This window comes from Dendrobates tinctorius, unplaced genomic scaffold (genome assembly GCF_039654945.1).
Source record: "Dendrobates tinctorius isolate UK_male_01 unplaced genomic scaffold, ASM3965494v1 ptg000070l, whole genome shotgun sequence".
Lineage (NCBI taxonomy): Eukaryota > Metazoa > Chordata > Amphibia > Anura > Dendrobatidae > Dendrobates > Dendrobates tinctorius.
In genome coordinates, this window is record NW_027361738.1 from 26,699,545 (window position 1) to 26,725,727 (window position 26,183).

General features: G+C 45.3%; 1 protein-coding gene across 2 annotated transcripts in view; it reads right to left on the reverse strand.

Moving 5' to 3' along the window:
- Positions 1 to 7,336, reverse strand: part of LOC141095471 (mitogen-activated protein kinase kinase kinase 3-like) — a 154,330-nt gene extending 146,994 nt beyond the window's left edge. For both annotated transcript variants that reach the window (XM_073581486.1, XM_073581484.1), the window contains exon 1: positions 7,062 to 7,336. The gene's annotated coding sequence lies outside the window, so the exon portion shown is untranslated. The remainder of the gene's footprint in view (positions 1 to 7,061) is intronic.
- Positions 7,337 to 26,183: the final 18,847 nt, after the last annotated feature.

The following is a 26,183-nucleotide window of genomic DNA, read 5'->3' on the forward strand; positions in this document are numbered from 1 at the left end:
TTATCATTCAAATTCTCTGAAAAAAAGGCCAAGAAAGCAAAAATTCTGCTGAGGAATGTAAACTTTTGAGCACAACTGTATGTAGCCCAAGGACAGGCAACCCCTTTAATACACAGACAGTACACTACATACACATATACAAAGATTTAGAGACAAAAATAGTTTATGGGATTGCTTCTTTAATACCATGATCCCACATAAAATACATGCTGTATTTTTTTGTTCAGAGAATCTCCTGCATTTAACTAACCAAGCAAAGTGGATGTGATGTCATGAAAGCTCATGCCCACTGTGCCTTTAATGTCGAACTGTGCAGTTTATTTTTGGTGCATTTTTTGCATTTAAATAAAAAACACCCCACCCTAAAAAAAACAACATTTTTATGGCGTATTTTGGTGCAGACTCCTGCACAAAAGGTGGATAAAAAGCAGCTGAAATTTGTTGGAGCAGCAATGGGACAAATGTGTTCTTGATCACATATTTATACACAGCTGTACCCTTCAGACACTGCCCTGTATGGACTCCACTCGCCAGCTGCAATCGTCTCTGACACCACCCAGGGCTCCTCCTAAATCCATTTCTAACTGACTCAATTATCTAATACACAGTGGGCAATAACTTATAAACGAGGGTCCTGAAAATTGCCACCGGTCCCCCAATACTGTCATTGTTCTATGTGTTTTAAAACTTTTGTCAGCCCAAATAACAAACAAAATCGGCTCTGATACAGAGGAAATGCTGTAAAAAATTGTCACCAATTAACAGAATAGGCAATAAATGTCTAATTGAATTCAGCGGTATGGTTGCACATGACGGCTGCCGACCAATTTAGCATCCATAAGACTGATAGACATACATGTAGTCGATAAAGAGCTCAGCTATCTCTGTCAGTCTCGTAGACCGGACTGGAGCTGCAGAGGTCATGGACGACCATGTCGCTTCATTCATTCTTAAAATGTCTACAATAAACTCTGTAGGTAAGGCGTCCTGTTTATGACAAAGGTGAGTCCCTGCAATTCGTTATATTCTCCATTCACTAAATATGGCATACAATGGATGGCAGCCATCAGCAGTGACTCCCAGCACTTTCTAATCATGCAGGAGGTAAGACCGGGAGATAAGAGCCATCTGTCATACATCTTAAGGGCCTGTCACACTTAGGGTGTGTGCACACGCTGCGGATTGGGGTGCGGATTCATCCGCGCGGATTTTGTAAAAATCCTGCGGATTGCTCTGCGGCTTTTCCCTGCGGTTTTTCATCTCCTCAATGGAGGAGGTGGCAAACCGCAGCAGAATCCGCAGTAAGAATTGACATGTCAATTCTTTCTGCGGATTGAAAACCGCAGATAATCCGCGCAGAAAATTCCGCACCGTCTGCATTGCGGTTTTTGATTCCCATAGGGAATCATGGTACTGTACACCGCAGCAAAAACTGCTGTGGGTCCGCTGCGGCCAAATCCGCTGCAGAACCGCAGCAAAATCCGCAGCGTGTGCACACACCCTAAGCGATATCGCTAGCAATATCGCTATAACGTCACTGTCTTTTTGTGACGTAGCAGCGATATTGCTAGCGATATCGCTATGTGTGATACTTACCTCCGACCGGCTCCCCCGCTGTCCATCGCTGATCGCGCGAGAATGTCCTGGACCGTTTCTAGTCATCAGCTTCCTGCTAGGCTTCCTGCTGTGGAGACGAGCGACGCGTGGACGCGGGTGGGAGGACATCAGGATCGCCTCATCTGACAGGTAAGTATCGACCCCCAACCGCTGCTATGTCGCTGGTGAGATCTGCCTGTGTGGCAGCTCACTAGCGACCACTTAGCGATGCACCAGCGATCCTGACAGCGTCATATCACTGGTCGGGATCGCTGGTACATCGCTAAGTGTGACAGTACCTTTATACACTGAGCAACCTGCTCTAAGCTATTGTGGGGGCGTGTTCTTTCCTTTGAGTGTTCTTGCCTTCTTATCATTGGTCAGCATCATATAGGGAGAAGAAGCACACGCCCCCCCCCAGTGAAATCTGCCTCAGAACACCAACTTGGGTTTTTATTTATATTCTTTAACTCATTAGGTGCCAAATACTTTGATTACTGCTATGTCCACAACGGAAAGGTGAAATAAAAAAAAATAACAGAAAATATTATTTTGCTTTGCTGCCACTATTACATCACGTGTCCTGTTCACCATGAACACTATGGTGAAAGGTTCTCTTTAAGAACATTGTAATTTGTTGATGATTTATCTCCAGTTCACCAAAATCAAACCTCAGAAAGTGGGGACATTGGCTTCTCCATCACATTGGGCTTCGAATGCAGGGACCCTGGAGACCTAGCCTACTTGTCCCAAACACAGTTTGTATTTCTCACTCACTACTTATAGTCTTCTTCCCATGTGGTACAGTAAGCTAAGGTGCTAAGACTTCTCATATGGAGCTTAGCTCACACCCAACCTGGCATATGTCTGATACTGCCCCGCACTTAGTACATGCCCACATGAGCTATGCATCCCAGCACCACGCCAAACTGGGGCTTTCTTCACTTTACGACCTGCTCAATAATCTCCAAACACCTAACGTCAGGGGTTGATTCTTCCCGGCACCTTGTGACATACTACTCGAAGACCCTGTGACTGGTACATCAAGGGGAAAGCCCCACCCACGCGGAACAGATGAATACAATATTAACATACAAGTACAATCATGTCAGCCTAACATAACCATCCAGGTATAACAAATCAACTACATACTGAAGATTTCCGGAAGCATTTACCAGCAGGTGAAAAGGTAGGTGATCCCTGTATATTACACTTGAGTAAGTAACAGAACTCTTTAATATAAAAAAGCAATATTTAGTGTAAGACCCCATTCACATGTCATGAATTTTGGCATCTATATGATGTGTGTTACATCACGGATCCGTTCATAGACATAGGAGTCTGTTGTTTTTGCAGAACATCAACGTCTAAATGCATAATTCTAATGTACGGGAACGGGAACATGTGCTGTCATTATGAATAACAGAATAAAAAACAGAGGTGTGAACGGGGACAAGTAGATAAAATCTGTAGTATAATGGATATGATCCTTAAAAGACTCGTCCGATGAAAATGTATCACCTTTACGCTAGATAGGAGATAACTTGTTGGTCAATAGGGGTCCGACTGCTGGGACCCTCAGCGGTCAGCCGTACGGGCGGAACTCTCCGTATGGGGCTGCTGAACGCTGTGCTTTGCTTTTTCCGGTAACACCATACAGAATGAATGGAAATGGCATGGTAGTCGGGGGTCTGACCTGCCGCACTGTTCTGCCAGTAGGCGAGGGTCTGACAAAGAAAAAATATATATTATGAAATGAATGTCCCATAGGCCCCACTCACACGTCCAAGTTCTATCTTGATAAAACATTTACCCGTTATAGTCTATGGACCTGTTTATATGTTTGTTTTCTTACTAATCAACCAACAAATGGAAGTATTTGCTTTTGATCCGATTTGAAGATCACAGTCGTCCACTAAAGGAAATGGTTCATTGTAAACAGTGACAATCACGTGGCTGTGTCATCCATGTACTGTCTACGTCTGTTACAAAAGGGAAGATTGACATTATTTTTTTTTTTCATTTGAGAAAGCCAGATACCGCACTGGTGGTAATAGTGGGCGCATGGACCGGAAATGGATAAAATAAATCAGATGGAAAAAACCCCACACAGATCACAATCAATCTGAATTGGGCGTCTGAATGAGGCTTTACTTGTGTTATGAAAAATTACAAAACTCCATGTGTGAATCCAGACTTATGGAAGAATCTCTGCTGTAACACACATGATCCCAAATGACATGGAGGTAATCACTGATGATGGTCCTGAATGGAGTGGAAAGGTACCTGTCATACACTCTGACAGTCTGACCCTCAACTCATATATAGTGCAACCACCACAGGATAATAGTAGCTCTACAGTGCTAGTGCTAGTGGTCCCTACTACAGTGCTAGTGCTCCCTACTACAGTGGTAGTCGTCCCTACTGTAGTGCTAGTGTTCCCTCCTACAGTGCTAATGATCCCTACTACAGTGCTAGTGCTCCCTACTACAGTGCTAGTGGTCCCTACTACAGTGGTAGTCGTCCCTACTACAGTGCTAGTGTTCCCTCCTACAGTGCTAATGATCCCTACTACAGTGCTAGTGCTCCCTACTACAGTACTAGTGGTCCCTACTACAGTGCTAGTCGTCCCTACTACAGTGCTAGTGTTCCCTCCTACAGTGCTAATGATCCCTACTACAGTGCTAGTGCTCCCTACTACAGTGCTAGTGGTCCCTACTACAGTGCTAGCGGTCCCTACTACAGTGCTAGTGTTCCCTCCTACAGTGCTAATGATCTCTACTACAGTGCTAGTGCTCCCTACTACAGTGCTAGTGGTCCCTACTACAGTGCTAGCGGTCCCTACTACAGTGCTAGTGTTCCCTCCTACAGTGCTAATGATCCCTACTACAGTGCTAGTGCTCCCTACTACAGTGCTAGTGGTCCCTACTACAGTGCTAGTCGTCCCTACTACAGTGCTAGTGTTCCCTCCTACAGTGCTAATGATCCCTACTACAGTGCTAGTGCTCCCTACTACAGTGCTAGTGGTCCCTACTACAGTGCTAGTCGTCCCTACTACAGTGCTAGTGTTCCCTCCTACAGTGCTAATGATCCCTACTACAGTGCTAGTGCTCCCTACTACAGTACTAGTGGTCCCTACTACAGTGCTAGTCGTCCCTACTACAGTGCTAGTGTTCCCTCCTACAGTGCTAATGATCCCTACTACAGTGCTAGTGCTCCCTACTACAGTGCTAGTGGTCCCTACTACAGTGCTAGCGGTCCCTACTACAGTGCTAATGATCCCTACTACAGTGCTAGTGCTCCCTACTACAGTGCTAGTGGTCCCTACTACAGTGCTAGCGGTCCCTACTACAGTGCTAGCGGTCCCTACTACAGTGCTAGTGTTCCCTCCTACAGTGCTAATGATCCCTACTACAGTGCTAGTGCTCCCTACTACAGTGCTAGTGGTCCCTACTACAGTGCTAGTCGTCCCTACTACAGTGCTAGTGTTCCCTCCTACAGTGCTAATGATCCCTACTACAGTGCTAGTGCTCCCTACTACAGTGCTAGTGGTCCCTACTGTAGTACTAGAGATCCCTACTACAGTACTAGTGGACCCTACTACAGTACTAGTGGACCCTACTGTAGTGCTAGTGATCCCTACTACAGTGCTAGTGGTCCCTCCTACAGAGCTAGTGGTCCCTACTACAGTGCTAGTGCTCCCTACTACAGTGCTAGTAGTCCCTACTGCAGTGCTAGTGGTCCTTACTGCAGTGCTAGTGGTCCTTACTACAGTGCTAGTGCTCCCTACTACAGTGCTAGTGCTCCCTACTACAGTGCTAGTGGTCCCTACTGTAGTACTAGCGATCCCTACTACAGTACTAGTGGACCCTACTGTAGTGCTAGTGATCCCTACTACAGTGCTAGTGGTCCCTCCTACAGTGCTAGTGGTCCCTACTACAGTGCTAGTGGTCCCTACTGTAGTACTAGCGATCCCTACTACAGTACTAGTGGACCCTACTGTAGTGCTAGTGATCCCTACTACAGTGCTAGTGGTCCCTCCTACAGTGCTAGTGCTCCCTACTACAGTGCTAGTGGTCCCTACTGTAGTACTAGCGATCCCTACTACAGTACTAGTGGACCCTACTGTAGTGCTAGTGATCCCTACTACAGTGCTAGTGGTCCCTCCTACAGTGCTAGTGCTCCCTACTACAGTGCTAGTGGTCCCTCCTACAGTGCTAGTGGTCCCTCCTACAGTGCTAGTGGTCCCTACTACAATGCTAGTGGTCCCTCCTACAGTGCTAGTGCTCCCTACTACAGTGCTAGTGGTCCCTACTGTAGTACTAGCGATCCCTACTACAGTACTAGTGGACCCTACTGTAGTGCTAGTGATCCCTACTACAGTGCTAGTGGTCCCTCCTACAGTGCTAGTGCTCCCTACTACAGTGCTAGTGGTCCCTCCTACAGTGCTAGTGCTCCCTACTACAGTGCTAGTGGTCCCTCCTACAGTGCTAGTGGTCCCTCCTACAGTGCTAGTGGTCCCTACTACAGTGCTAGTGGTCCCTACTGTAGTACTAGCGATCCCTACTACAGTACTAGTGGACCCTACTGTAGTGCTAGTGATCCCTACTACAGTGCTAGTGGTCCCTCCTACAGTGCTAGTGCTCCCTACTACAGTGCTAGTGGTCCCTCCTACAGTGCTAGTGGTCCCTACTACAGTGCTAGTGGTCCCTACTGTAGTACTAGCGATCCCTACTACAGTACTAGTGGACCCTACTGTAGTGCTAGTGATCCCTACTACAGTGCTAGTGGTCCCTCCTACAGTGCTAGTGCTCCCTACTACAGTGCTAGTGGTCCCTCCTACAGTGCTAGTGGTCCCTCCTACAGTGCTAGTGGTCCCTCCTACAGTGCTAGTGGTCCCTGCTACAGTGCTAGTGGTCCCTCCTACAGAGCTAGTGGTCCCTCCTACAGAGCTAATGATCCCTACTACAGTGCTAGTGATCCCTACTGTAGTGCTACTGGTCCTTACTACAGTGCTAGTGGTCCCTCCTACAGTGCTAGTGGTCCCTACTGTAGTACTAGCGATCCCTACTACAGTGCTAGTGATCCCTACTGTAGTGCTAGTGGTCCCTCCTACAGTGCTAGTGGTCCCTCCTACAGTGCTAGTGCTCCCTACTACAGTGCTAGTGGTCCCTACTGTAGTACTAGCGATCCCTACTACAGTGCTAGTGGTCCCTCCTACAGAGCTAGTGCTCCCTACTACAGTGCTAGTGATCCCTACTGTAGTACTAGCGATCCCTACTACAGTGCTAGTGGTCCCTACTGTAGTACTAGCGATCCCTACTACAGTGCTAGTGATCCCTACTGTAGTACTAGCGATCCCTACTGCAATGTTCCCGGTTATGCAGGAGTACAGCACAGAGCCCGCAGTGTCCGGATCACACTTCTGACCCCACTGCCTCTGGAGCCGCCGCTGCCATACTTACTTGTTGCTTGCTCGCAGATCTGCCTCCAGTAATCCCGCAGTCACAGAGGAGATCGTGCAGACAGCTCGGGGCAGCCCGGCAGATGACGCTCCATTCTCGGGGTCTCTCTCTGCAGATTCTTATCCCCAGGGAAAGTAAGCAAACAATCCAAAGCCACTCTGCAGCCTGGCAGCAAACGTCACTCTCCCTCCTGACAGTACGGGCACACCGCGGGCACAGCCTCAGAAACTTCTCTGAAAGTGCGAGCAGCTGGAGGCAGCAAGAAGTGTGATGTCAGCGATCTCCTGACAGCAGGAAACCGAGCGCAGCCAGATAGGGAAGCAGCGGACAGCCACCCGCTACTCTGCCGCCACCTGGCGACCACTTTCTATTACTACAATATAATAAAGATCGTACAGTACAGATGTGTCATGCTTCGTAAGTAACAGTGCACTTCCAAATAATTGTTCCATGCCATGGTTTACAATCCAGGACCTTTTTTTGTTAAGTTAACTGTGTGAGGGCTTTTTATTTATTTATTTTTTGTGTGTGGAATGAGTTTTATTTGCAAGTGGCATTGTTTTCAGGTGCAAAAAAATTATTTGCAAACCTTCATTAACTCTTTATGCGGGGATACTAATGAAAAAAGCATTTTTTAAAACTACACTATTGACTGTGCTTCTCTTTTATTAGGAGGGTCACCATGGTGATAACAAATGTAGGCAGTTTGATTCATGCTTCTATTAACTGTGTAAACTACACACACTTTTTGAAAAAAAAACCAATCATTTTATTTTCTGTCGCCACTCGCCACATTCCGAAAGCCGTAAGTTAAAGCTATGTTCACACGTTGCTTTTTTTTTTGCAGGACGTATGTGAGACCATAAAAATTTTTTGGAAAGAAGGGTTCCAGCTACTACCTGCAATGATGTAGGTTGTGGGTTTAGTTCCTGGGGAGACCAGATCCCACAAAAAGAGGAGAAAATTACATTTTTGTAATAGTTTTTCATTATTTTTAGTAATTTAATAGAACCCAAAAAAATCTGACTTTTTCTTCACCTCTAGAACACAGGTACATAGAAATACATTATTACGTACAGAAGTATCTCTATGTACCTGTGGGGAGGTGGCGGGGACCCTCACGTGCCTCCTGTTCCCTGGTAGCTGCTCACGGGATAGTGTGCCGCACCTCATTGATGATGTGAATTGTAATGTTTGTGCACTGTGGTGTCATGTGTCTGTCAGGTACTGTGTATGGGCTTGGTGCTGGGATGGGATCTTGGATAGTGTGGAACCGTAGGGGGATTAGAATAGAGGGGGGCACATTAGAAATATAGACTAGATACAGGCAGCATAGGGGTTAAGCAAATGGGGTCACAGAGCAGCACAGAGCAGGGAAGTATAGGACAGTCACTCCCTGATTAGAGACAGAAGCCTGGGCAGCCTTGCCCAGGGCAGGGTTCATGCAGTAGCGAGTCCAGACAGATTGCTGGCCATGGGGATAAAGCTGTAACGGCAGTAAGCAGTCCCAGGCGGAGAATAGTGCAGTCGGGCACCAGCTCAACAGGACCATCCCCAAGAAGGATACGGGGGTCTATGACTGGGGCGGGAGCAGCTGAGATGGCATTCCCGGTACCTTTCCCAATTGGAACTGGACGAGGGGCTGACAGGGAGCTGGTGACGTGGAAGGCACAGATGGAACACGAACTGTCCAAAGAGACTGGCCGGATGGCAGAGAAAAGGAAGGCATAGACAGAATAGAATCTGACTAGAGGTACAGAAGTGAATGCCGGGAGGAAAGAGAGAGAGAGATTACAGAGAGAGTAGAGTCTGCCCGGAAGGCAGGGAAAGTGCAGAATACGTTGCTATTTGTGAACTGTGCTGCCTATGTGATGAATGCACTGCTGTCCAGTAAAGTTAATCTGTTGGAAAAAGACCTAGACTCTGAAGTGGTTTATATAGGGCTCACGGATGCGGAGCCAGCATGACAGCAGCTGAGGGGAACTCGACAGTGACTGTTCTGCTGCGCATGCTGCACATGCAGCAAAAGGGACACTGTATTTTATATGTGGGGCAGCAGGGTGTGGGAACAGTACAGTCCGTTGCCACGACTACCACCCTAGCCGCCTTACGTACCAGTATAATCCTCCCATACTTGTCAGTACAAACTGTAGTTTATAGCTTTGTCCTCTGATATAAAATACTGAATGTGTGTGCATGGCCTTAGAGTGAGGACACAGACGGCACTAGGATCGCAAAAAGCAGCCGACAGCACAACGGAGGATTGGATGCCAGTTCAAAGGTTCATGGACCCAAATGAACAATAGTCCAAAATAAGGAAGAGGAACAGCATCCGGTCTGGGTGAAAAATTGTATCAAAAATTTATTCTGCCAGTATAAAATACAACGTTTCGGCCATATTGTGGCCTTTTTCAAGTATAACATAACAGTACATATGGTGGCCTTTTATAGTGTGGCACAGCCAATCACCATCAAGGTAACACCCATCACAAAGAATCTATACATAGAATACATATAAATACATCCATCAGTTACATGTATATTCAATAGCACAGCTTATCCAATCGTTAACAATGATAATCATAATCATATTAAAGATATTACAAAAATGTCTCATATATAAACATCAATCCCCAAATCTGCCCACCAATGGTCGTAATGCATCAAAGGTATCCATAGAAATAACACACCAATCCCTTGCAGTGATACATATCCATATATGAACCACCAATCCCTGGTCACACAATAGTGGCGCCAACCCCAATGGACCAATCCTGAGTGGACTCACAAATCCCTAAATCGGCAGAGTTCCCACTCCCCATATGACAGCATCAGCTAGAGCCAGGTCACATCAGGAGCGCAGCCTGATGACGCACGCTACTAGGCCACAGCGAGCGCGCCGCCCATCCCCGCCCAGGCCCGGTCACGTGAAGACTCCACCACCGAACCCCGCGCATGCGCGGTGCTATGTGAGGAATCAACCACGCGACCCGCCCACCCGGGAGGACCGCGCACGCGCCGAGGCCCAGAGCGCGCGATCACACGCAACACCCCTCCGCAACACCCGCACATGTGCTGGTAGATAAAAACAAATGTAAAGCCACATTTAAATTAATGAGTCCACACGAATGGACCAAAGATGCTCCCAGAAAGGACATTTAGAATCAAAAACCACATCCATGGTAAATTTAATAACATTCCGTACTTTATAGGATTCATAAATGTTATACATTATATAAGGAGCAAAATTGGGATATTTACAAAAAAGAAAAAAAGAAAAGAAAAAAGGGAAAAAAAGAGAAAAGAGGGCACGGGGAAAGGCAGGCAAGAAACAACGACAAAATTCAAAAAGGACAACATCCTCTTCATGATTTCAGGACTGTTCAGTCCCCGTGTCCTCCACTCTTTCAAATGTATCACCTATAAACACTAAAAAATAATAATTAAAAAACCATAATAGCCACATATATAAATATGTATCCTAACAAAGAATGATGGCACAAGATAAGGGATTAGGTGACACAAGTATGCAAATTGTAATCCAAGTTCAAACCCCTTGGTTGCAACGTATCAAGAATCGATATCCATCTCAACTCCTTTTTTTTCAACATCTTAACCCTATCACCCCCACGTCTTAATACAGGAACCCCATCTATCACTCTAAATCGTAACTGATTCACTGAATGTCTGCATTCTAAAAAATGCTTCGGAATCGGCAACTCCACTAGTTTAGTCCTAATCGTACTCTTATGCTTACTAATGCGAGCCCTAATCTCCATAGTAGTTTCTCCTATATACATAAGCCTACATGGGCACAAAATCAGGTAAATCACAAAACTTGACGAACACGTATACCTTTCTTTGATAGAGAACTTTTTTCCAGTTCGAGGATGATTAAAACTGTCACCTTTTAACATATTACCACAACAGGCAGGCCCGGATTGGCAATATAACCAACCGGGCATTTTCCCGCTGGGCCGCTGTCACCTGGGCCGCGGGCGGAAGCGCCCGATCATCTGGCCGCTTGCCAGCTGCTGCGGCCACTGTTGCTCCTCCGCCGGCCCTATGCGGGCACGGCGGTGATAGTTTCCAAGTTCCTCCCGCACTGCAGGGAGATAAGCCGCCACGCCCCCCCTCGCACCCCATCCACGCCTTAGCATGAGACCCCCTCCCCCCGCAGCCACTGACAGCGTCGCACTCGCTTGCCTGCTCGCTCTGTTCGCAGGACCTGTGATGAGGTCACAGGAGGGGAGGAGTCAGGGGGTCACATGATCAGGAGCCTTTGTCCAGACCCCCGATCATGTCACCCCTGACTCTGCCCCTCCTGTGACCTCATCACAGGTCCCGTGCGCTCAGCCTTGCCTCTACCGTCTGCGACTGCAAGACTCTGCTTTGCTGTTGTCATGGTGCTGGTTGAGGTAAGTATGTGTGGGGTCAGGATTTACAGTGTGGATGTAGCAGAGCTGTGTGTGTATGAGGTGTACGGAGCGGAGCCGCGTGTGTGCGAGGTGTACGGAGCAGAGCCGTGTGTGTATGAGGTGTATGGAGCGGTGCCGTGTGTGTACAAGGTGTACGGAGCGGAGCCGTGTGTACGAGGTGTACGGAGCGGAGCCGTGTGTACGAGGTGTACGGAGCGGAGCCGTGTGTACAAGGTGTACGGAGCGGAGCCGTGTGTGTACGAGGTGTACGGAGTGGAGCCGTGTGTGTAAGAGGTGTACGGAGCGGAGCCGTGTGTACAAGGTGTACGGAGCGGAGCCGTGTGTGTACGAGGTGTACGGAGCGGAGCCGTGTGTGTATGAGGTGTACGGAGCGGAGCCGTGTGTGTACGAGGTGTACAGAGCGGAGCCGTGTGTGTACGAGGTGTACAGAGCGGAGCCGTGTGTGTATGAGGTGTACAGAGCGGAGCCCTGTGTGTATGAGGTGTACGGAGCGGAGCCGCGTGTGTGCGAGGTGTACGGAGCAGAGCCGTGTATGTATGAGGTGTATGGAGCGGTGCCGTGTGTGTACAAGGTGTACGGAGCGGAGCCGTGTGTACGAGGTGTACGGAGCGGAGCCGTGTGTACAAGGTGTACGGAGCGGAGCCGTGTGTGTACGAGGTGTACGGAGTGGAGCCGTGTGTGTAAGAGGTGTACGGAGCGGAGCCGTGTGTGTACGAGGTGTACGGAGCGGAGCCGTGTGTGTACGAGGTGTACGGAGCGGAGCCGTGTGTGTACGAGGTGTTCATAGCGGAGCCGTGTGTGTACGAGGTGTACAGAGCGGAGCCGTGTGTGTATGAGGTGTACAGAGCGGAGCCGTGTGTGTATGAGGTGTACGGAGCGGAGCCGTGTGTGTACGAGGTGTACGGAGCGGAGCCGTGTGTGTACGAGGTGTACGGAGCGGAGCCGTGTGTACGAGGTGTACGGAGCGGAGCCGTGTGTGTACGAGGTGTACAGAGCGGAGCCGTGTGTGTACTAGGTGTACAGAGCGGAGCCGCGCGTGTACGAGGTGTACAGAGCGGAGCCGCGCGTATACGAGGTGTACGGAGAGGAGCCGCAGGTGTACGAGGTGTACGGAGAGGAGCCGCAGGTGTACGGAGAGGAGCCGCGCGTGTACGAGGTGTACGGAGAGGAGCCGCGCGTGTACGAGGTGTACGGAGAGGAGCCGCAGGTGTACGAGGTGTACGGAGAGGAGCCGCAGGTGTACTGAGAGGAGCCGCGCGTGTACGAGGTGTACGGAGAGGAGCCGCGCGTGTACGAGGTGTACGGAGAGGAGCCGCGCGTGTACGAGGTGTACGGAGAGGAGCCGCGCGTGTACGAGGTGTACGGAGAGGAGCCGCGTGTGTACGAGGTGTACGGAGAGGAGCCGTGTGTACGAGATGTACGGAGAGGAGCCACGCGTGTACGAGGTGGACAGAGTGGAGCCGTGTGTGTATGGAGTGGAGCCATATGTGTACGGGATGTACGGAGCGGAGCCAAGTGTGTACAAAGCATACAAAGCGTGCTTTTCCCACAGACACAGGAGTATACGGCGGAGCCCCGAGGAGCATTTTAAAACACACACATGATGCTCCACCTGAAGTGATGTGCTGGAAGCTGACCGGAAATGAGATAATTTCTTGAGGAGATTGTGACGGAACCAGGAATGCTTCAGATCCATCACCGTGTCCTCCGACAGCGCAGACAGCAGGATCACCTTGGAATCGGGGATGCCGGCCATGTGAGCGGATCATGATAGGTCCTGCACAGGGAGGCTCAGGTGGGCACTACAATGGGAGCCGGGCTGCTATAGTATCTTTGTGGAATCTTTCTTTCTCTCTTTTTCTTTCTCTCTCTGTTCTTTCTTTCTCTCTCTGTTCTTTCTTCCCCTCTTTCTTTCTTTCTTTCTTTCCTCTCTTTCTCTCTGTTCTTTCTTTCTTTTCTTTACTTCTTTCTTTCTCTCCCTGTTCTTTCTCTGTCTCTCTGTTCTTTCTTTCTTTCCCCTCTTTCTCTGTCTCTCACTGTTCTTTCTTTGTCTCTCACTGTTCTTTCTTTCTTTCCCCTTTCTTTCTCGCTCTCTCTGTTTTCTTTTTTCTCTCTCTCTCTGTTTTCTCTCTTCCTTAGTGCCAGCCACTGTGCCCTCAGTACCAGTCAGTGTGATCAGCAGTGCTAAATGGGTGCGATTAGGTGTGGACATGGGTGTGACTATTTTTGACATGGGTGTGGCTGGGCGTGGCCAAAATTTGCAGCGGCGCGCCGCGCGCGCCGCAGTCTTTGTCCGTCTTTCCCTTCTTCAAAAGTTGGGAGGTATGATAGGGGCGGCTATGACCAGGACGTCTGGTTGCCCAATAGAGAGCAGTTCTGCCAGGAATTCTGTAATCATGCATACAAAAGGGGACAGAGATTTGGGAGGAGTACTGTACCTAAAAGCAATAAATAGGACTGAGCTGAAATACTGGGCACAGCTCTGACTACATGTTATATAGTCGTGTTAATCTCCTCTCACTTCTTGTAAACTACAAGTGTACAAAGATATTATATAGTCACCATGTGACTAGTGGGCCTGTGTAACTTCAAATGCCAGGGCTGAATTTTAGTCCCAGTCCGGCCCTGACAACAGGCACAACCTAAGCATGGAAAATTGCCCATCTTCGGAGGACATATTGTCCTTTGTATGTTAACTTTTGATGAACCAATATCTGACCTTACCAATCTATCTTTAAGATTATGTCCACGTCTATATGAAAGTAATGGCCTATCCACAAATTCTGATATCTGGGGTAGACCCTTCTGTAAGAGGCTCCAATGTTTGTTCAAGATACCTCCAATCCTGCCACTAACTGGACAATATGTTGAGACAAAAGGAACTCGTCTCTTAGGCCCTTTGATTTGCTTACGGTTAGAATCCTCTACCGATATGTTTTGAGCCTTAATTTTATAAGAATTAACTCGATCCATCGGGTAACCCCTATTAATAAATTTTGTACACATCTGATCCAATCTTAGGTCCAGCTTATCATCCTCTTTAACAATCCTCCGTACACGTAGCATTTGACTCCATGGTAGTGACTCCACCATCCGTCTTGGGTGATTACTATCAAATACCAACAGACTGTTCCTATCTGTCTCTTTTATAAAAAGATCGGTATATAGAAACTCATCTTTTTTATAAACCAACGTATCCAAAAATTGGACCTGATCATAAGAGTAGGTCAGTGTGAACTTCAACTCAGAGAATACATTGTTCAATTCATTTTGAAAATCAAGAAGATCTTCCAGACTACCATCCCAGATACAAAAAATATCGTCGATGTAGCGCCACCAGGCCCGGACATGGCACCAGTGGGTGGAATTGTACACATACCGGTCCTCGAATACCGCCATATAGATGTTTGCATAAGTAGGGGCCACATTGGACCCCATGGCGGTACCGCGCAACTGTAGGTAATAATCATCCCCAAAGAGAAAATAATTTCTCCTGAGGATGAAACCCAACAGTGCTAGGACCAGCTGTGCACACTCTGATGCCATGTCCGAGCCTGTCAGCACCACATCGACGGCCTCCAAACCCCTATCATGCTCAATAGACGTATAAAGAGAAACCACATCAAAGGATGCAAGTATCATGTGAGGAGTAACCTTAACGTCTCTGATTTTTTGTAGAAAATCATTTGTGTCCACAATATAAGACCGTGCTGAGGTAGCAAAACGTCGCAATACTTTATCAAGAAAAATCGAAACCTTATTACATAGTGACCCCCTCCCAGACACTATGGGACGCCCAGGTGGATTCTCCATACTCTTATGTATTTTCGGTAGCGTATATAATATTGGTGTCAGGGGAGCATCCACTACCAAATATTCAGACAGCTTCTGATCAATGAGTCCATTAAGCAAGGACTCATCCACCAAAAGCCGTAATTCGCTCAAAAAGCGAGGGGTGGGGTCACTCATCAATTTAACATACACCGCAGTATCAGAAAGTTGGCCAAGAATCTCCTTCTTATATTTGTCCGTATCCATAACAACTACCGCACCACCTTTATCTGCGGCTTTTATCGTAATAGCAGTATTCTTTGAAAGATTATCCAATGCCTGTTTTTCAGAGTATGTAAGATTCCCCCTATGTTGACCCCGAAACTCCCCTTTCAATTGTGCAATATCTCTTTCAACCAACTGAATATATGATTCAACAAAGTTATTCCTAACAGGTGGTTGAAAATTACTCTTACTATATAGTCCAACACCCTGGAGCGTGAAACCACTAGATTTATCATCATCATTAGTTATACATGATTTTTCTTCCTTGTCAGAAAAAAAGGACGCCAGTCGTAGTCTCCTAAAAAAAGAGAACAAGTCACACTCGATTTCAAACCAATCAGGAAAATTTGTGGGACAAAATGACAGTCCCTTAGATAATACTCCATAGTCCACTTCTGATAACACACACGACGAGATATTTACCACCAAGTCCCTCTGTGTTGCTAGGTTCTCTTTTTCACCTCCATATTCCTCGTTCGCATTGGTGCTTTGCGTGATATTCCTCTTTCTCCTATGCTTTCTACCTCCTCGACGAGTCCTCCTTTTCTTGTCATATTGTCCAACTTGTCTCTTCCTAAAAAAATAGAAGATGAAGATGCTGCACCCATATTAGAGTCATCCGTTGAATCAGACTCAGCGGTAGTGAACCCAAATCTTTGATCCTTAACTGGTGGTCTCCTCCTTCTACGCATTGGCAAAGGTCGATCTCTCCTAGAGTATGGAGTATTGTGCTGACCCATCTGCCATGAAAACACACGACCAGATCTGTAATCATCAGCATCACAAAACCATTTCGTACGTTTCGTTTTTTCTATATCACCTCGATATTTCATCAACTTATCCTCCAACTGGGATTTAAATAAGTCCACCTCCTGTGTTGTCAATTCAGCTGCTAATTGCTGTTCCAAATCAACAATGTTTCTCTTCACAGACTCCACCTCTATATGAAGAAACTCAACATTCAGAAGCATTAGATCAAATGCAAATTTGTTTGTAATAGACTCAAACCTGCTGCAAAATTGTGAATTGTCTGCAAGCAATGTAGGACGCAAATGTGGTCTTAAACCACGCGGAATCCTACAAACTTTATAATATTCACATAATGTAGTAGCATGCAATTCATACGATATGCATTTCCTTTTTTCTGTTTCATATTTCTTTTTAAGCATATCAGCAGTAGGTTTATTTAAGAAGGACATATCTGTCCGGGCTCCAGATAAAATTCTTATCGCATCATCCTCTGTATAGGAAAAAATCATAGCAGTATAGCAGTATCCAGTTCACCCACCTCTGGATTAGTAGTTTCCATATTCAATCCGGTGCAAGCCCGCCAGAGTCCAAACAGTAAACAGCAAAAAGCAGCCGACAGCACAACGGAGGATTGGATGCCAGTTCAAAGGTTCATGGACCCAAATGAACAATAGTCCAAAATAAGGAAGAGGAACAGCATCCGGTCTGGGTGAAAAATTGTATCAAAAATTTATTCTGCCAGTATAAAATACAACGTTTCGGCCATATTGTGGCCTTTTTCAAGTATAACATAACAGTACATATGGTGGCCTTTTATAGTGTGACACAGCCAATCACCATCAAGGTAACACCCATCACAAAGAATCTATACATAGAATACATATAAATACATCCATCAGTTACATGTATATTCAATAGCACAGCTTATCCAATCGTTAACAATGATAATCATAATCATATTAAAGATATTACAAAAATGTCTCATATATAAACATCAATCCCCAAATCTGCCCACCAATGGTCGTAATGCATCAAAGGTATCCATAGAAATAACACACCAATCACTTGCAGTAATACATATCCATATATGAACCACCAATCCCTGGTCACACAATAGTGGCGCCAACCCCAATGGACCAATCCTGAGTGGACTCACAAATCCCTAAATCGGCAGAGTTCCCACTCCCCATATGACAGCATCAGCTAGAGCCAGGTCACATCAGGAGCGCAGCCTGATGACGCGCGCTACTAGGCCACAGCGAGCGCGCCGCCCATCCCCGCCCAGGCCCGGTCACGTGAAGACTCCACCACCGAACCCCGCGCATGCGCGGTGCTATGTGAGGAATCAACCACGCGACCCGCCCACCGGGGAGGACCGCGCACGCGCCGAGGCCCAGAGCGCGCGATCACACGCAACACCCCTCCGCAAAACCCGCACATGGTTCCTTATTTTGGACTATTGTTCATTTGGGTCCATAAACCTTTGAACTGGCATCCAATCCTCCGTTGTGCTGTCGGCTGCTTTTTGCTGTTTACTGTTTGGACTCTGGCGGGCTTGCACCGGATTGAATATGGAAACTACTAATCCAGAGGTGGGTGAACTGGATACTGCTATGATTTTTTCCTATACAGAGGATGATGTGATAAGAATTTTATCTGGAGCCCGGACAGATATGTCCTTCTTAAATAAACCTACTGCTGATATGCTTAAAAAGAAATATGAAACAGAAAAAAGGAAATGCATATCGTATGAATTGCATGCTACTACATTATGTGAATATTATAAAGTTCGTAGGATTCCACGTGGTTTAAGACCACATTTGCGTCCTACATTGCTTGCAGACAATTCACAATTTTGCAGCAGGTTTGAGTCTATTACAAACAAATTTGCATTTGATCTAATGCTTCTGAATGTTGAGTTTCTTCATATAGAGGTGGAGTCTGTGAAGAGAAACATTGTTGATTTGGAACAGCAATTAACAGCTGAATTGACAACACAGGAGGTGGACTTATTTAAATCCCAGTTGGAGGATAAGTTGATGAAATATCGAGGTGATATAGAAAAAACGAAACGTACGAAATGGTTTTGTGATGCTGATGATTACAGATCTGGTCGTGTGTTTTCATGGCAGATGGGTCAGCACAATACTCCATACTCTAGGAGAGATCGACCTTTGCCAATGCGTAGAAGGAGGAGACCACCAGTTAAGGATCAAAGATTTGGGTTCACTACCGCTGAGTCTGATTCAACGGATGACTCTAATATGGGTGCAGCATCTTCATCTTCTATTTTTTTAGGAAGAGACAAGTTGGACAATATGACAAGAAAAGGAGGACTCTTCGAGGAGGTAGAAAGCATAGGAGAAAGAGAAATATCACGCAAAGCACCAATGCGAACGAGGAATATGGAGGTGAAAAAGAGAACCTAGCAACACAGAGGGACTTGGTGGTAAATATCTCGTCGTGTGTGTTATCAGAAGTGGACTATGGAGTATTATCTAAGGGACTGTCATTTTGTCCCACAAATTTTCCTGATTGGTTTGAAATCGAGTGTGACTTGTTCTCTTTTTTTAGGAGACTACGACTGGCGTCCTTTTTTTCTGACAAGGAAGAAAAATCATGTATAACTAATGATGATGATAAATCTAGTGGTTTCACGCTCCAGGGTGTTGGACTATATAGTAAGAGTAATTTTCAACCACCTGTTAGGAATAACTTTGTTGAATCATATATTCAGTTGGTTGAAAGAGATATTGCACAATTGAAAGTGGAGTTTCGGGGTCAACATAGGGGGAATCTTACATACTCTGAAAAACAGGCATTGGATAATCTTTCAAAGAATACTGCTATTACGATAAAAGCTGCAGATAAAGGTGGTGCGGTAGTTGTTATGGATACGGACAAATATAAGAAGGAGATTCTTGGCCAACTTTCTGATACTGCGGTGTATGTTAAATTGATGAGTGACCCCACCCCTCGCTTTTTGAGCAAATTACGGCTTTTGGTGGATGAGTCCTTGCTTAATGGACTCATTGATCAGAATCTGTCTGAATATTTGGTAGTGGATGCTCCCCTGACACCAATATTATATACGCTACCGAAAATACATAAGAGTATGGAGAATCCACCTGGGCGTCCCATAGTGTCTGGGAGGGGGTCACTATGTAATAAGGTTTCGATTTTTCTTGATAAAGTATTGCGACGTTTTGCTACCTCAGCATGGTCTTATATTGTGGACACAAATGATTTTCTACAAAAAAATCAGTGACGTTAAGGTTACTCCTCACATGATACTTGCATCCTTTGATGTGGTTTCTCTTTATACGTCTATTGAGCATGATAGGGGTTTGGAGGCCGTCGATGTGGTGCTGACAGGCTCGGACATGCCATCAGAGTGTGCACAGCTGGTCCTAGCACTGTTGGGTTTCATCCTCAGGAGAAATTATTTTCTCTTTGGGGATGATTATTACCTACAGTTGCGCGGTACCGCCATGGGGTCCAATGTGGCCCCTACTTATGCAAACATCTATATGGCGGTATTCAAGGACCGGTATGTGTACAATTCCACCCACTGGTGCCATGTCCGGGCCTGGTGGCGCTACATCGACGATATTTTTTGTATCTGGGATGGTAGTCTGGAAGATCTTCTTGATTTTCAAAATGAATTGAACAATGTATTCTCTGAGTTGAAGTTCACACTGACCTACTCTTATGATCAGGTCCAATTTTTGGATACGTTGGTTTATAAAAAAGATGAGTTTCTATATACCGATCTTTTTATAAAAGAGACAGATAGGAACAGTCTGTTGGTATTTGATAGTAATCACCCAAGACGGATGGTGGAGTCACTACCATGGAGTCAAATGCTACGTGTACGGAGGATTGTTAAAGAGGATGATAAGTTGGACCTAAGATTGGATCAGATGTGTACAAAATTTATTAATAGGGGTTACCCGATGGATCGAGTTAATTCTTATAAAATTAAGGCTCAAAACATATCGGTAGAGGATTCTAACCGTAAGCAAATCAAAGGGCCTAAGAGACGAGTTCCTTTTGTCTCAACATATTGTCCAGTTAGTGGCAGGATTGGAGGTATCTTGAACAAACATTGGAGCCTCTTACAGAAGGGTCTACCCCAGATATCAGAATTTGTGGATAGGCCATTACTTTCATATAGACGTGGACATAATCTTAAAGATAGATTGGTAAGGTCAGATATTGGTTCATCAAAAGTTAACATACAAAGGACAATATGTCCTCCGAAGATGGGCAATTTTCCATGCTTAGGTTGTGCCTGTTGTGGTAATATGTTAAAAGGTGACAGTTTTAATCATCCTCGAACTGGAAAAAAGTTCTCTATCAAAGAAAGGTATACGTGTTCGTCAAGTTTTGTGATTTACCTGATTTTGTGCCCATGTGGGCTTATGTATATAGGAGAAACTACTATGGAGATTAGGGCTCGCATTAGTAAGCATAAGAGTACGATTAGGACTAAACTAGTGGAGTTGCCGATTCCGAAGCATTTTTTAGAATGCAGACATTCAGTGAATCAGTTACGATTTAGAGTGATAGATGGGGTTCCTGTATTAAGACGTGGGGGTGATAGGGTTAAGATGTTGGAAAAAAAAGGAGTTGAGATGGTGTTGATATCGATTCTTGATACGTTGCAACCAAGGGGTTTGAACTTGGATTACAATTTGCATACTTGTGTCACCTAATCCCTTATCTTGTGCCATCATTCTTTGTTAAGATACATATTTATATATGTGGCTATTATGGTTTTTTAATTATTATTTTTTAGTGTTTATAGGTGATACATTTGAAAGAGTGGAGGACACGGGGACTGAACAGTCCTGAAATCATGAAGAGGATGTTGTCCTTTTTGAATTTTGTCGTTGTTTCTTGCCTGCCTTTCCCCGTGCCCTCTTTTCTCTTTTTTTCCCTTTTTTCTTTTCTTTTTTTCTTTTTTGTAAATATCCCAATTTTGCTCCTTATATAATGTATAACATTTATGAATCCTATAAAGTACGGAATGTTATTAAATTTACCATGGATGTGGTTTTTGATTCTAAATGTCCTTTCTGGGAGCATCTTTGGTCCATTCGTGTGGACTCATTAATTTAAATGTGGCTTTACATTTGTTTTTATCTACCAGCACATGTGCGGGTTTTGCGGAGGGGTGTTGCGTGTGATCGCGCGCTCTGGGCCTCGGCGCGTGCGCGGTCCTCCCCGGTGGGCGGGTCGCGTGGTTGATTCCTCACATAGCACCGCGCATGCGCGGGGTTCGGTGGTGGAGTCTTCACGTGACCGGGCCTGGGCGGGGATGGGCGGCGCGCTCGCTGTGGCCTAGTAGCGCGCATCATCAGGCTGCGCTCCTGATGTGACCTGGCTCTAGCTGATGCTGTCATATGGGGAGTGGGAACTCTGCCGATTTAGGGATTTGTGAGTCCACTCAGGATTGGTCCATTGGGGTTGGCGCCACTATTGTGTGACCAGGGATTGGTGGTTCATATATGGATATGTATTACTGCAAGGGATTGGTGTGTTATTTCTATGGATACCTTTGATGCATTACGACCATTGGTGGGCAGATTTGGGGATTGATGTTTATATATGAGACATTTTTGTAATATCTTTAATATGATTATGATTATCATTGTTAACGATTGGATAAGCTGTGCTATTGAATATACATGTAACTGATGGATGTATTTATATGTATTCTATGTATAGATTCTTTGTGATGGGTGTTACCTTGATGGTGATTGGCTGTGCCACACTATAAAAGGCCACCATATGTACTGTTATGTTATACTTGAAAAAGGCCACAATATGGCCGAAACGTTGTATTTTATACTGGCAGAATAAATTTTTGATACAATTTTTCACCCAGACCGGATGCTGTTCCTCTTCCTTAATTTGGCACTAGGATCGCATCGCCGTGCTCGGACTGTCTGTTGGCGCTCCTAACCTGAATGTGACAGCATTGCTACTGCCACAATTTGTAGAGGATAGGCGTTTTCATTTGAACTGGCTTGGCTGTAATACAAGTATTAACCCCTTCACTACCAAGGGTGGTTTGCACGTTAACTCCCGGGCCAATTTTTACAATTCTGACCACTGTCCCTTTATGAGGTCATAACTCTGAAACGCTTCCATGGATCCCGGTGATTCTGACATTGTTTTCTCGTGACATATTGTACAGTCATGGCCAAAAGTTTTGAGAATGACACAAATATTAATTTTTACAAAGTCTACTGCTTCATTTTTTCTAATGGCAATTTGCATATACTCCAGAATGTTATTAAGAGTGATCAGCTTAACAGCAATTATTTGCAAAGTCAATATTTGCCTAGAAAATGAACTTTATCCCCCAAAACACATTTCAACATCATTGCAGCCCTGCCTTAAAAGGACCAGCTAACATCGTTTCAGTGATTGCTCCAGTAACACAGGTGTGGGTGTTGATGAGGACAGGGCTGGAGATCAATCTGTCATGATTAAGTAAGATGACACCACTGGACACTTTAAAAGGAGGCTGGTGCTTGGCATCATTGTTTCTCTTCTGTTAACCATGGTTATCTCTAAAGAAACACGTGCAGTCATCATTGCACTGCACAAAAATGGCCTAACAGGGAAGAGTATCGCAGCTAGAAAGATTGCACCTCAGTCAACAATCTATCGCGTCATCAAGAACTTCAAGGAGAGAGGTTCCCTTGTTGCCAAAAAGGCTCCAGGGCGCCCAAGAATGACCAGCAAGCGCCAGGACCGTCTCTTAAAAGTGTTTCAGCTGCGGGATCGGGCTACCAGCAGTGCAGAGCTTGTTCAGGAATGGCAGCAGGCAGGTGTGAGTGCTTCTGCACGCACTGTGAGGCGGAGACTCTTGGAGCAAGGCCTGGTCTCAAGGAGGGCAGCAAAGAAGCCACTTCTCTCCAGAAAAAACATCATGGACAGACTGATATTCTGCAAGAGGTACAGGGAGTGGACTGCTGAGGACTGGGGTAAAGTAATTTTCTCTGATGAATCCCCTTTCCGATTGTTTGGGACATCTGGAAAGCGGCTTATTCAGAGAAGACGAGGTGAGCGCTACCACCAGTCTTGTCTCAAGCCAACTGTCAAGCATCCTGAAACCATTCATGTGTGGGGTTGCTTCTCAGCCAAGGGAATGGGCTCTCTCTCAGTCTTGCCTAAAAACACAACCATGAATAAAGAATGGTACCAGAATGTCCTCTGAGAGCAACTTCTCCCAACCATCCAAGAGCAGTTTGGCGATCAACAATGCCTTTTTCAACATGATGGAGCACCTTGCCATAAAACAAAGGTGATAACTAAATGGCTCAGGGAACAAAACATAGAGATTTTGGGACCATGGTCTGGAAACTCCCCAGATCTTAATCCCATTGAGAACTTGTGGTCAATCATCAAGAGACGGCTGGACAAACAAAAACCTTCAAGTTCAGACAAAATAAAAGCATTGATTTTGCAAGAATGGACTGCTATCAGTCAGGATTTGATCCAGAAGTTGATTGAGAACATGCCAGGGAGAATTGCAGAGGTCCTGAAGAAGAAGGGTCAACACTGCAAATATTGACTTGCTGCATTAACTCATTCTAACTGTCAGTATGGCCTTTTGTTACTCATAATATTGTTGCAATTATATTTCTGTATGTGATAAAAACATCTGACAAACACACATAAAAACCAGAGGGCAGCAGATCATGTGAAAATATAATATTTGTGTCATTCTCAAAACTTTTGGCCATGACTGTACTTCATATTAGTGTCAAAATTTCATTCAAATAACTTGCGTTTATTTGTGAAAAAAATGGAAATTTGGCGAAAATTTTGAAAATTTCGCAATTTTCCAACTTTGAATTTTTATGCCCTTAAATCACAGAGATACGGCACACAAAAAACTTAATAAATAACATTTCCCACATGTTTACTTTACATCAGCACAATTTTGGAACCAAAATTTTTTTTGATAGGAAGTTATAAGGGTTAAAAATTGACCAGCGATTTCTCATTTTTGCAACACCATTTTATTTTTAGGGACCACATCACATTTGAAGCCACTTTGAGGGGTCTATATGACAGAAAATACCCAAAAGTGACACCATTCTAAAAACTGCACCCCTTAAGGTGCTCAAAACCACATTCAAGAAGTTTATTAACCCTTTAGGTGCGTCACAGGAATTTTTTGAATATTTAAAAAAAAAATGAACATTTAACTTTTTTTCACAAAAAAAATACTTCAGGTTCAATTTTTTTTATTTTACCAAGGGTAACAGGAGAAATTGGACTGCAAAAGTTAATGTGCAATTTGTCCACAAAAATGATCTTTTCACCCCCAATTTTTATTTTTCCAAGGGTAACAGGACCCTAAAAGATATTGTGCAATTTATCCTGAGTGCGCTGATACCCCACATGTGGGGGTAAAGCACTATTTGGGCACATGGCAGAGCTCGGAAGGGAAGCAGCACCATTTGACATTTTTGGCTGGAACTGAGATCGGACACCATGTCGCGTTTGGAAAGCCCCTGATGTACCAGAACAGTAGAAACCCCCCACAAATGACACCATTTTGGAAACTAGACCCCCCAAGGAACTTATCTAGATGTGTGGTGAGCACTTTGAACCCCCCAGTGCTTCACAGAAGTTTATAACGCCCGGGCGTGAAAATAAAAAATTCATATTTTTTCCACAAACATCATCTTTTAGTCCCCATTTTTTTATTTTCCCAAGGGTAACAGGAAAAATTGGACCCCAAAACTTGTTGTCCAATTTGTCCTGAGTACTCTGACACCCCATATGTGGGAGAAAACTACTGTATGGGGACACGTCGGGGCTCGGAAGGGAAGTAGTGACGTTTTAGAATGCAGACTTTGATGGCATGGTCTGCGGGTGTCATGTTGCCTTTGGAGAGCCCCTGATGTACCTAAACAGTGGAAACCCCCCCACAAGTGACCCCATTTTGGAAACTAGACCCCCTAATGAACTTATCTAGATGTGTGGTGAGTACTTTGAACCCCCCCAGTGCTTCACAGAAGTTTATAACGACCGGGCGTGAAATTAAAAATATCGTATTTTTTCAACAAACATCATCTTTTAGTCCCCATTTTTTTTATTTTCCCAAGGGTATCAGGAGAAATTGGACCACAAAAGTTGTTGTCCAATTTGTCCTGAGTACGCTGATACCTCATATGTAGGAGAAAACTACTGTATGGGCACATGTCGGGGCTCGGAAGGGAAGTAGTGACGTTTTGGAATGCAGACTTTGATGGATTGGTCTGCGGGTGTCATGTGCGTTTGGAGAGCCCCTGATGTACCTAAACTATTGAAACTCCCCACAAGTGACCCCATTTTGGAAACTAAACCCCCCACGGAACTTATCTAGATGTGTGGTGAGCACTTTGAACCCCCAAGTGCTTCACAGAAGTTTATAACGCCTGGGCGTGAAAATAAAAAATCATTTTTTTCCGCAAAAATGATATTTTTGCCCCCAATTTTTTATTTTCCTAAGGGTAACAGGAGAAATTGGACCCCAAAAGTTGTTTTGTAATTTGTCCTGAGTAGGCCGATACCCCATATGTGGGGGTAAAACACTGTTTGGGCGCATGGCAGAGCTTAGATGGGAAGGAGCACCATTTGACTTTTTCAACGCAGAATTGGCTGGAATTGAGATCAGACGCCATGTTGCATTTGGAGAGCACCTGATGTGCCCAAACAGTGGAAACCCCCCAATTCTAACTCCAACCCTAACCCCAACACACCCCTAACCCTAATCTGAGCCCTAACCCTAGCCCTAACCCTAAACCTAGCCCTAACCCTAATGGGAAAATGGAAATAAATACATTTTCTTTTAGTTTTATTATTT